The following is a 13,086-nucleotide window of genomic DNA, read 5'->3' on the forward strand; positions in this document are numbered from 1 at the left end:
GGGCGTGTAAAAGGTTTCAGCGGATGTTGCCTCATATGGATGGTGCAATCTCGGAAGAGAGGTTGAGTAGGTTAGGTTTGTTTTCATTAGAAAAAAGGAAAGTTTGAGGGAGACCTTTTTGAGGTTTACATAATCATGAAGGGTACAGACAGGGTAGATAGAGAAAAGTTTTATTTCCCAGGTTGAAGGATTAAATACCGACAGGTCACGCTTTCAAGGTGAGACGTGAAATGTTTAAGAGGGAGACACGCGGCAACTACTTGACACAGCGGTTGGTGGGTGTCTGGAACGCGTTCCCAGCAGAGACGGGAGAGGTAATCACGGTAGATACATTTAAGAGGCGTCTGGACAGATGCATGAGTAGGTGGGGAGCAGAGGGATACAGATGCTTAGGAATTCGGTGACAGGTTTAAACAGTAGATTTTGATCGGCTCAGGCTTGAATGGATGAAGGGCCTGTTCCTTGTCTGTACATTTGTTTTGGTCTTTCTTCTTAAATTACGCCAATTTCATTACAAAATTTGCGTGGTCTAAGTGTGTGAAGTGAATTCATGCTGAAACACTAGTCATAACAAATCTGAGTGTTGGCTTTTGTTTGATAGCGTGGTCGAGCGGTCCAATGTGCTGGATTGTAACCTTCAGTTTCTATCGAATGGTGGCTTCAAATACCAGCATTGTCAGTAAGCAACTATGTGAGAGAACTGCACATGTGTGGATGCCTATTAATTTGAGTGTTTGCAGCTCCTCAGTGTGCTTATCCTCTCGGTGATAAAATCAGCGACCGTCTCTGAGAACAACGCAAGTTCCTGCTGTCGGACAGATCCTCACATCCCGTCGATAACTTTGCTTTTGGATATTTGCGTTGCCAGTTTCTGTCTCTCAAATGGTCAGTGCATTTGGCTGAAATGTTGGTGGTTCGAGCCCACCCAGGGAATAAGCCTCAAATATTTCGGCACAAGCATTTACCCCGACCATGGGGTTACACGCAGCAGAATACGACATCACTTTCTCCAAGCTCCCGATGCCAACAGAAAGCGGCCACTGCAGCTTCAATCAGCGGCTTTCTGCCAAGCCATGGGAAACAACTCGTGGAAACTGGTCCCTGAGTAACAGCTCTTTCCGTGTGATAGGAGCAAAACTTTCACTTTAAATTGGAAAGGGCTTCAGGACATTGGAATGTTGCTCCACTTCTTCGAACGTGTTATAAATAAAACTCCTGACTTGATAATAAGAAGTGGTAAAGGTTTTAGGTAGAAAGAACAAATAAAGTGTTCATTCAGACGACTCTGTCTCGTCAGCAGATGGGAAATGCCCCAAACTGTAAAGGGAAATGATTGGGTTTCCTTAGGTAATTGACCGACTGATTTACTGTCTGCCAGAGAGATTGGAATTCACATCAGCGACAGAAAGGTGTGGGTAAAAATATGAAGATATTAAGGATGAAACTTAAATCCCGGGACAAGTGGGGAATAGATTGTAATGCTTTGAAAGAATAACTGAAGTGAAAGGTGTGAATGATATTTTTGTGATTAGGAGGAATGAACTGGATCCAAACAAATTGCTGATGAATTATGCTCACAATGTCATAGCAAACTAATCCACAGTGCACGTGCTTGGTTAGCTCAGTCGGTGCAGTGTGAGATGCTTAATCTGAGGGTGGTGGGTGCAAGCCTCACAATGGGCGCTTTCACTGCTTAATACAATTCCGGCTCTTCGTTCCACGTGCAGTATTGTTGCTGCTTTCATTGACACAGCTGTCCACCTGCTTTTGATCACACGTCGGTTTCCGAGTGAACACTGTTTCCATTTTACTGGTGGCGCCAGAGACAACTTTATCAATGCAGCCGAAAATACAATGAATGATGTCCGTTTGAAAACGTGAGGTTCCAAACCAACCGTGCACCACCCAAAGTGTTCAAAGGCACGGAAAGCGAATGGCCACTTGCGAGGGGTCTGACAGAGACGGATCAATGTCACATGGGTCCTGAACCAATTTTCAGTGATTCAGATTGTTCTGATGGAAACCGAAGGGTACTTTCCCTCAACGTTTTGCAATTGTTCTTCTTGTGTTTAACGTAATGAACAGTATATTGTCAGGAACGAGAATGGAGGTGCGGCAGGATCTTGAGGTTTCAGTGTGGGACATAGACACAGTAAGTCAAATATACCCAGAGCACGGGAGAGCTGTTTGGTCCAGGATCACTGCCATCTTCTGTTTCAGAATCAACAAATGAAATTACTGGAAAATCTCAGAAGGTCTATTAGCATCTTCGAAATATAAATTGATTTAAGACTTCGGGACTAGTGGCACTTCTTTTCCATGCCCATCTCCACCTGCTTTTGCACACTCTTCCTTTTTATTGAATGTCTCCTGACTTCCAACTTTATATTCAGCTCCTCTTTTATTACTTCCTCTCCAACAATTTTCCCACTCTCCAGTTTTTAATCAGAACTGTTCAATCTTTCACATTGCCCAGGACTTCGAACTAACAAAAAACTGTTTCTATTTCCTTAGATAGCAGATGGCCAGAGACTGGAAGGCAGCATTGTTCCGAAAACTCATCCATGATTCACCCCGAGTACATAGGGAGTAAGACGGTTACACGCAGCAGATAACGACACCATGTTCTCCAATCCCCTTCAATCAGGGCTTCCTGCCAAATCCTGGGACACAGCTCGTGGAACCTCCTTTCTCATTAACTGCTCTTCCCGTGGGAAAGGAACAAAACTTCCATTTTAAATTGGAAACGGCTTCAGGAGATTGGAAGGTTGTTCCTGTATTTGGAACGTGTTATAAACAAAATTCCTGTCTTGAAAATAAGAAGTGGTAAACGTTTTAGGCGGGAAGAACAAAGAACATGTTGATTGTGAGGACTCTGTCTCGTCAGCAGATGTGAAATTCCCAACACTGTAAACGGAAATGATTGCGTTTCCTAAGGTAACTTTCTGACTGATTTACTGTTCGCCAGAGTGACTGGAAATCACTTCGTATGAAAATATTCGGGTTGAATCTTAAATGCCAGGACAAGTGCTAAATAGATTGTAATGTTTTGAAGAAATAACAAAAGTGAAATATGTAAATTATATTCTTTGTGATTGGGAGGAATGAGCTGGATCTTTGCAAATTGCTGTGCCAGGTGAATTATGCTCAGAATGAAATAGCAAACTAATTCGTCGTGTGCCAAGCCTGCATATCTCAGTTCGAAAAAATGTGAGGTGTTTAATCAGAGAGTCGTGCGTCATCAATAAGAAACGTGAATGCGACTAAAGCGGGAAACCTTTTCACAACTCGAACAAAGAGCAATCACGAACAGTGACCACCTCTTTGACATCTCAGATCGCCGTTGACCTTCCCTGAATATGTATAGAAACTAATTTTTGCACACCTCAAAGTGAGAACTGTTTGATTTACCCACCATAAGTGAGTCACATGTCCTTGATTCCCACATTGGTTTCCAACTCAGCTTGCAGCCAGGTGGCAGTTGCTCATGGCTCTGCTGGATAATGCACTATTATGGAGAAATAACATGAAAGTTGGAACTCTTATTGGCTGTGGGTTTCGAATAAGCTTGCTACGTGTTCTGCCATTTTCGGATTCCAGTGATAAACCAGTTTTTCAGTTCATCTGAGCAGCAGGAGAGTCGGCGTTTCTGGCAGGAGCAGAATTCATCATCTCCAGTGATCACGTTATCTGAGGAGAGAGAGTGAACAAAGTTTCACACAGCGACTAATCGGAATTGCATTCCGTTTCAGCATGGCAGCAGATATGGGCTAGCAAATTCAAAGCCAGATTTGCTGATGAGAACAACAAGCACGACCGCTCAGATAGAGCAATTCCTTCCCACCGCTTATTCTGCAGAACTGGTACAGTTGCTGTGAGTATGCTGCAGGGTATCGTCAGGTACATGCTCTTGGGTTTCCGGTTTTGGCCTGTGTGCTCGCGTGGCTGAGCAGGCTGAGACTCTGTTTTCAGATTCCACTTCTTAAGAAGGCTTGTGTTTGTATCCCTACGCGGCCACGTGTGCTAATGGATTAAGCTGGCAACGTTTTGCAGCGATGAGCTGTGTTAAAGTTGAACAGAAAAAAAAGCAGTCATTTCTGCGAACCCGGCTGTGATGTGGCACAGCAGAAAACAACCAACATGTCAGTTCCCACGCTGGTTTCCCCTTCTGCTGTAGTTGTCACGTTCCCCTCCAGCTCGAAAGGCCACCAGCATAATATGCGACTCAAAAACAGGCTGCGCCAAACTTTCATATTCCAGACAATTTGCATTTTTCACCGTTTCTCTGAAAGTGAATGGAGATATTTATTTCCCTGTTGATGTGAAATTAGGTTCTACATTGAATCTGCTCGGAGGTTTCTGTTGTTGTTACCAAAAGGAGGGAAATTGCGATATGAAACTTGGTTACTTATCCCTAAGTTCCTTAATTTCTGTCCTGATAAGAGAGGCTGGTGATTGGTCCTCTCGATCCGGTGGAGACATCAGCCCAATTGTGAAACTCATCTAATCGAGACTGTAATTGGTAATCTTCACTTTCCATGGTTCATTGTTAGTCAGTTCTGATTCATGTTACTTGGGCACTTTCCTGGAAGTATTGGTGCTCTAAGGCGCCAGTACGTTGAAAGCACCATTTGGAATTGCCTCGCTGCAATTTGTGTGAGCAGCTCATGACCCAGACGACTCGCTATGCCTCACAGACAGCATTCATGAGTCCGTGCGTCTGACAATATGTTCTCTTTGTCAGTTCTGCTTTTGTTCATGAGTTGTCAGTTTTTGGTTTCGCTGGAGACACACACAGACAAAGACCCACAGGCACACATATATTTTGTGTGATGAATTTTTTTGGTACTTTCAGAGTTAAATTACACTTTGCTCAGAAACTATATACATTCATGTAGAACTCTGAGCTCAAAAACTGCATGAAATTATGTAAAACTCTGTTATCTCAATTTTTGGATTGGAATCAATCTAAACATCAGGTCATAGACAGAGAACACCGGGGCTAACACCTTCAACATATTGTCTAGCTATTACCATTGTTAATAGCTAACCCGAGAATGCAACTTTTTAAAAAAAGGGTTTTGTGATTTACACATAGAATACAGTGATAGTTTCACTTCTTTCAACAGATGAAAGGCTTAACAGACAATCAATTCTTCAATGTATAATTTCAGTTACATCACACTGCAAATTTTTGCTATAAATTCTGTGTTACGATCGAGCCCTCCACAAACACCTAATGAAGGAGCATCACTCCGAAAGCTAGTGTGCTTCCAATTAAACCTGTTGGACTATAACCTGGTGTTGTGTGACTTTTGACTTGGTACACCCCAGTCCAACACCGGCATCTCCGAATCACAATTTATTCCCGACAGCTTGCAAGTGTTCCCTTAGAAACTGCAGCTTTTGGAAACGTATTACTGGGACAACGTCATTGCTCAGTGATGGGATGCACCGTCAATCCCTAATTACTCGAGAGATTGAGATTTTGAGTTACTCCACAGAACCCTGGATGTCCTCAGTAGCGGGGTACAGGCATGATGCCATGAGGCAAGGATTTGGATGAAGTGACTTTGAAGAAGCAGCGAAACATTTTCAACTGGGAAACGCGAGAACCTTGGAGGGGTAATTGCGGTGATCGCTTTCGCTTGTATTTTTGCCATTGTCCTTCCAGACAGATGCTGATCGATCACTGAATTGTTCTGGCAGGATCCGTGTGTGTGTTCTGGATGCAACCAGGATTTAGTTTTCCTTCGGATAATTCACAAGAAGAGAATTAAATCTTCATTTCCTGGCATGGAATGAAAGCCTGTTCTGGGCAATGCAAAGTCAGACTCATATGCAGGGATGTCCATTGATACTGCAGTAGCCTTTGGGACCTGAACAAACTCTAGTGCCTGCCCTTCACGTCATAATCGCCTTCGTCAGCAGTGTTTCTCTCTCCAAGTTTCCAAGTCGGTTCATATTATCACCCTTGGTTTCAATGTGAAGAAGGCAATGCTGTGATAATCTGCTGTTGTTCAGCAGATATATTGCAGCAAGTTAAGTAAAGACTGATGCTAACACGAGCTCGTTTTGAGCTGCGCTGATGTGTTGGCAGCAAGAAAGGCAACGTTCAACTCGCCTCATTCCGGATGACGGGCTCGAAATGCCCAGTGGTTTTTCGCTGAATTAGTTCAGGCTCTGGAATGTCAAAAACTTCAAGTATGAAAGTACAGTGAAAGGAAATGTTTCACAGAGTGGGGCATTCCAAGTGAAACAGTGACGGTGATTATGTTTGCTGATTTTTCACCTTGTGAATGCTGTTTCCCTGATGTGGACGATTACATTACCTGTAGACAAACTGTCATATCCAAATCTGGTCTTTGGGTTAGTGACAGAATTGGTAACACGCCTGATGTCGAATTAGGGGATTGTCGGTTCGCATTTAAAATCACGAGGATGAGGCATGCTAGTCCATTCCTGTTGTCTGTCAGGAACGGAAGGGTTTGGGTTTTTGAATTTACAGTTTCTTTTGTCCAATTCAAATTCTAGCTCAGATCAACGTCTCTCATTCTCTGTAGAACTGGCTTTGGTTTAACCAAAAGCTGCCTTTTGGAGGTTGAACTTACATGTTGGAGCGGACATCTGAAATGAAGCACAAGGAGCTGGTCAAATCCTGAGAACTCTGCCCCTCTCGGGGAATCTGTCTGTGTGTCTCTTTCTGTGGGAGACACGACGTGGGTAATAACACAGTGTGACTATGTCGAACTTCAATCCCATTGTTGTGTCATCTAAGATCAAAGCGAGAACCTCACTGCCATTTGCACTGGGAACATCAGAACACATAAGGTAATGGATCAAAGCTGGAAACTGGGAATAGAATAGATGAATGTCTTTAAACCAGACTGCACCATGGGACAAATGGGATTTTCCATTCTGCAAAACTTGGAGACGAGTAGAAACCAATCTGCAGTTAATCTGATCAGAAATGAAATGGAAAATCTATTTCATTGAGAATAAGTGCAAGATTGTCTTCTTCATTCCATGTAATCTTGTAGTTAGGATTTGGAACTCTAACTGCAATAGTGTTGGTTCTATTCTCGGACAGGGAATGCATGTTTTATTGTGCAAATGTATCGTGGTACCAGTATTTCTTACCACTGGTCCGAACCTGGTAATGCTTGGTTTTGTGCCAGGTTATCAAAAATCAAAAAGGTGCAGGTTTTGGAAATATGAACTAAAAACGAGAATTGATTGAGAAACCCGCTACACCTGGCAACATCTGTGGAGATAAACAGGTTTTTTTCTTAAGATGGACAGGAAATAGGTTAGTTATAGATTTCTAGATTATACTGTTGGGAAAAGGATAATCTGCCCTGTCGAATCAGGATATTTATCAAAATCACTCTTGAGCTTACAAACATCGAATTTACAATCTTAAAAGTACTTAATCAGCTGTCATGCTACTTTCATTTTCCTGGGCTGGTGGAAGGCTATGTTTTATTGGCTACATTTCCTTTAGGTTCCATTATGTAGCAGTCACGCCGAATGGAGAATTGTTTCTTTCAGTTTCTGCCTCAATATGTGTCTTTGTTTTTTCTATATTTGTCTTTGTATCCTCCTGGGCCTTTTCACATTCTCTGACTCTCTGGATCTCCATATCCCTCATTTCCCATTTCTGCTCTTGAAAAGCCTGACATTCAAAGACAGTTTGAGATTCGAACTGCTGAGAGGCTTTCTGAGGTCTGGCTGGAGTCGGTCGAAGTAGTCTCACATTCTCTGGATAATGCGTCTGTCACTTCGACCTGAGGCAAGGAGACATTTCTTCCTCAAACTCTAAAGACCCTTTCGAAGTTATAGTTGTATTCCTTATCCATCAGTAAAAGAAAGTAATTACATGATAGCTGAAGAAGAACAACAATGCATTTACTGTTGGTGTACAATGAATGAATAGTGACAGCAGAGAATGAGGGTGATCATGTCGTGGTGTCAGTGCCATTACCACAACATTTCCCGGGAATGCTGTAGTGTCTCCTGCCTCACCACATAATTTCCACAAAACTGGGAATTAAGGAATGAGAATAAGAGGATGAGAAGCAGAAGTGCTTGTGGAACTGCGGGAAGAATCTCCAGGTTAAAATAATAGTTAAAAAGAGCAACCTACACGACTGGATTTTAACCAGGAAAATGAAGCCAGAATGCGAAATCAGAATGCACAGCAATTCAAACAGGACACTGAGTTTCTCGATCAGCAACACAATACTTGCGAGAAATAACGAGCTTTAAATAGAATGAGCAGGCACCAGTGTGATGGGAGCTGCTTTCACCAGCTAAGCCATGGCGCCACGTTAAGAGCCAGATTTCTCGTCCATATGTGCAATGCCTGAACCACTTGATCACAGGAATTCAAAAATGCGTTTTCTGTATTAATGTTGCTCAGTATGAATGGCAATCAAACTCTACTTGTGCAAAAACAGACGTTTCAATGCTGAGCATGCCCCACTATAAAGGCACAGAAAAAGACAGTATCCTCTTGCATTGGCATCCAAGAGATATTTTCGTCTGTTTAAACTGACAGAATAAAGAGGATGTGCTCATCTCCTCTCGCGTCCCATTAACCACGTTAATACACACGCAGGGATTTTCAAACCAAGATGAGCAGGCTCATTGTTGTGAATTGACAGCAGTGGTGTGTGAGTCATTGCGAACAGTGAGCAATAAATGCTGAACCATTAGCACTGACACTGAGCCTTACACCATCAGCTCCACACTCACATCTTGTGTCATGTCTCCTAGGCATTAGTGCATTTGACTTTAACTATTCTACCCTGCACCTCTCCTCAAGTTATTCCCGACCGGTTGCAGTGTCGAATTAGAACATGCATTTATTAGAAATGCATTTCTGGGACATAGTTGTCTTTCAATGAGATAAGATTCACTGCCCATCCCTAATTATCCCAAAGATGTAGGGGACGAGTTACTTTTGTTAACTCCACAAATCCTTAGTATGGAAGTACTGACAAGAAACCGCTAGAGATGGAGATCCTGGATTGCGGAAAGCAAACTGACCCCAAACTGCTAACGTAACTCACCCAGGGAAGAGCAGATGGACCCCACTCTGTCAATGTAACTCAACCAGGGGACAGAAGTCTGACATCACACGATCAATGTAACTCAACGAGGAAGTTATGACCTGACCGCACTCTGTTAATGTAATTCACCCAGGGAAGAGTAGACTGACGCCACTCTGTCAATGTTAGTCATCCAGGGAAGTGCAGACTGACCCAACACTTCATATGTAACTCACCCAGCAAATGGCAGACTGACACCACTCAGAGAAGAACAGGCTGTACCCATTCTGTCTCTGTCACTCATCCAGGAAAGAACATGCTGATCTGATTCTGTCAATGAAACACAAGCAGGGAGACGAGCATGACACAAACTCTGTCAAAGTAACTCATTCAGAGAAGAGAAGACTTATTCCATTCTGTCTGTGTGAATCATCCAGCGAAGACAGGAATGAAACCATACTTGCTGTTAAACTCAGACAGAGAAGAGCAGACTCTCACGATTCTGAGAAAGTAACACGCCCGTGGAGGAGAAGACTGACACCACTCTCTTTACGTAGCTCACCCAGGGAAGAACAGACTGTGTGCACTCTGTGATATTACTCGCTTAGAAAGGAGCAGACTGACCCCATTCTGTTAATATGACTCTCACAGGGAAGAGCAGACGAAGCCCAATCTGTCAATGTGACTCAACCAGGGAAGAGCACTCTGACCTCACACGATCACTTTAACACAACTGGGAAATTGCAGACTGACGCCACTCTGTCAATGCAACTCACCCAGGGAAGAGCAGACTGATCCCACACTGTCCAAATAACTCACTCCTTCAAAAGCAGACTGAAGCCACTCTGTCTATGTAACTCGCACAGGAAAGAGTAGACGGATGCCACTCTGTCAATGTAACTCACTGAGGGAATAGCAAACTGACGCCAATCAGTCAGTGTTACTCACCGAGGGAAGGGCAGACTGACCCCACAATCTCAGTGTAACTCAGCAGACTGATCCCACACGGTCAATATAAGTCATTCACTGAAGAGAGGTCTGACCACACTTTACCAATGTAACTCGCCAGAGAAGAGCAGACAGAAGCCAGACTGTCAACATAAGTTATCGAGGCAACAGAATTCTGAACCCGCTCTTTCTGTTTCACTCAGGCAGGGAAGAGCAGACTATCACCACTCAATGAAAGAAATTCGCCCAGGGAAGGGCAGACTGACCCTACTGTATCTGCGTGACTGACACAGGTAAGAGCAACTAATCCAACTCTGTCAAGAATACCCTGACCCCTCTCTGTCCATGTAGCTCACCCAGGAAACAGCAGACTACCCCAACTCTGTCTATTTAAGTTCACAAAAATCCTCTGAAGTACGTCCTATCCAGACACTCTCCACATCACTGTTTCTGTAACCGTGTGCGTTCAATGGCGAATACAAATAACCTGCAAATGTTCAGAATGTGGCAGCAAACCAGAGCTACCACACAGAAATTGGGCGAATGTGCAAACTTCCATCAGGCAGTCACCTAAGCCTGGAATGGAAACCAAACCCTACAGCAATCATGATTATAAAATGGCAGAACAGAAACCCAGCAAAAAGAATTGCGTCCCTGTGTGTTGCAACGATTCTGAGTATTAATTAAGCAACTGTCACTGTAGTTAATTTCCATTTTCATCACTGCCAACCTTCTTCAAAGCAGAGCACACACTTTCTTTTTTCAGACTTCTAATATTCAGCTTTCATCCCGCTTTTTACCTAATCATATTTCTGACTTTACAATCTACATCATAACAGGTTGACAACTGCAGAATGAGCTTTGTTCCGTTCTCCACTGATGTTGAGAGTAGGGATACAGCATATTCGAGTAGGACTTGATGGGCTTGCGGGGGGTGCATTCGCGGCATTATGGCTTTTCATTTCGTTTTTGGTCTTCTATTTCGAGTTCATTGCGCAGACCTCTGAAGAAGACTTTTTGGAGTCGAAATGGTAACTGTGTTTTCTCTTGAAAGACAGACGTAGCTTTATTTCTGTTCTCTGAAAAATTGATCTTCTTCTGATCTTTGCAAGTGAAATAGGGTGCATTACTATGGCTCGGTTTTAGTTTCAAAATCAAGAGAAACATGAAGGAGACAATATCAAAGAACACAAAGTTCTGATTTGTTCAGATAAGTTTTGCAGCAATGGTGGACATGAACGTCAAATTAAGATAACGGTTCAAGAACATTTAATCTGGAAGTGGTATGTGACTTTAGTTCCAAATATATGTTTCCGTTCTTCCAGTGCATCTTTTTGACTCCCAGAAAACATTGATTGTTTTCTGTATTCACTTTGTTTCGCGATATCTGTCTTCTGGTCGACCAGAGACAACTTCAATTTGCGTCTGCATTGAATAAGATTTCGCTCTTTCTTTCGAGAAGCAATCCTATGCATTCTGTAACATTTATCATGCTGATGGCTAAGAAGTTCAAAATGAATTACGGTTTATGGATCGTGAGCAAGAATGAAGTGATCCACTTGCGAACAGATGTCACCACGCCCTATTCCTACATCGGGCCTAAACGGTCCATTGGCAGAGTCTGCAGAAAGGAAATGTCTAAGGGAACTAGTCCTTTGTTCAGTTTGATTTGATACCAATGGTAGTGCTGTGTTGGGGCAGAAATGTGTCAACATCTCTGACGTAGAATCAAAATTTAAGTCACATCTACTCCATGGAGTGTCCTCTCATATCGGAACATGCTGACATGAAAACATCTAGCACTGATAGCAAAGGTTTTTTCATTAAATTGGGAGTCTGTTTAACTGAGCAATTCAGACAGCCAAGATGAATAATTGGCCCTTGGTTCTTCAAGCTGAGCTCTCCACACCAACTGCTCCAACGGAGGTCGTGGATAAGATCCACATCGATTATTTTGGTCAATTTTAGTCTCAGCAACAACCTATTGTTCTGAACAATGCTACACCACAAACAGAGGGCTAAGTCTGATTTTCATCGTTAATTTTCAATTTCAGTTCTTAATGCACAGTTTCTTACGAATGTGGACAGCAGAAGACTGTTAACATTCCATTTCTCATATTTCCAGAAAATTCTACTCCGCTGACATCGCCTTGCCTTATCACACCTCAAGCCAGGAACCTGGACCAGTCGAGTTCCTTTCCACACATGGAGTTGTTTTTTCTAATTCATTGACTGCTGATATAATAGATTATTGGCCTTGAGAGTCAGTTGTAAATTAGGTTGAACTTTCTCAGCTTGATTTTCAACTGATCCTAAAAAAAACTCATCACCTGCAGGTAAATGTATTGCATTGCTTCTTGTTTTGCTTAATTTCACCGCCCCCACCCCACGCCCGGCTCCCGAACATCCAAATTTCACGATAGTTCGACAAATGTTTGGAAACTGATTCGTGTTGGAAGTTGATGGCTTTTTGTGTCTCGACATATAATTTATTCAATTAGACATCTTGAAATTACTTCGGATTCTTCACAGTTGAAAATTTACTTTCGATTGAATGCAAAGCTCAAGCTCCACGATAGCCAAATTCTGCAAAGGAATTAATGACTTTTAAAAGAGTCAACGCTGTGAGCAGGATTCGAACCTGCGCAGAGAGACCCCACTGCATTTCAAATGCAACGCCTTCACCTCTCGGCCATCACAGCTGTATCCAAATCGCCAATTTTCATACTAAAAGAACTGAATTCATGAAATACGCAATTTGTCTGAAGAACAAATTGTCAAGACCCAAAGATTTCGCCAAATCCTTTGCAGAGACCCAGACGAACGTTACCTTAGCAGATTGACAGGCTTTCAGCGCAAACTAGATCCTGACACAGCTGAAGTAACGGGAATAATTCTTCATTGAATTATAGAGTCACGGATGTGCACCACACAAAGAGAGGATCATTGTCTCACTGCGTCCGATCGATTTTGACTCAATTGCTCGTCGTCTGGTGCCAAAGTAGATATACTGTTGTGTTTTCATATTCATCGAAATATGATATTAGAAATATTGATGCTAAGTCCATAAACACTAGCTCCATTC

The 13,086-nt window shown here is 42.7% G+C and overlaps 1 non-coding gene across 1 annotated transcript; it reads right to left on the reverse strand.

Moving 5' to 3' along the window:
* Positions 1–12,621: 12,621 nt before the first annotated feature.
* trnas-uga (transfer RNA serine (anticodon UGA)) lies at positions 12,622–12,703 on the reverse strand. Its single transcript has one exon. It is a non-coding gene; the product is annotated as a tRNA-Ser (tRNA).
* Between the last annotated feature and the right edge of the window lie 383 nt (positions 12,704–13,086).

The sequence above is a fragment of the Chiloscyllium punctatum genome, chromosome 29, assembly GCF_047496795.1.
Source record: "Chiloscyllium punctatum isolate Juve2018m chromosome 29, sChiPun1.3, whole genome shotgun sequence".
Lineage (NCBI taxonomy): Eukaryota > Metazoa > Chordata > Chondrichthyes > Orectolobiformes > Hemiscylliidae > Chiloscyllium > Chiloscyllium punctatum.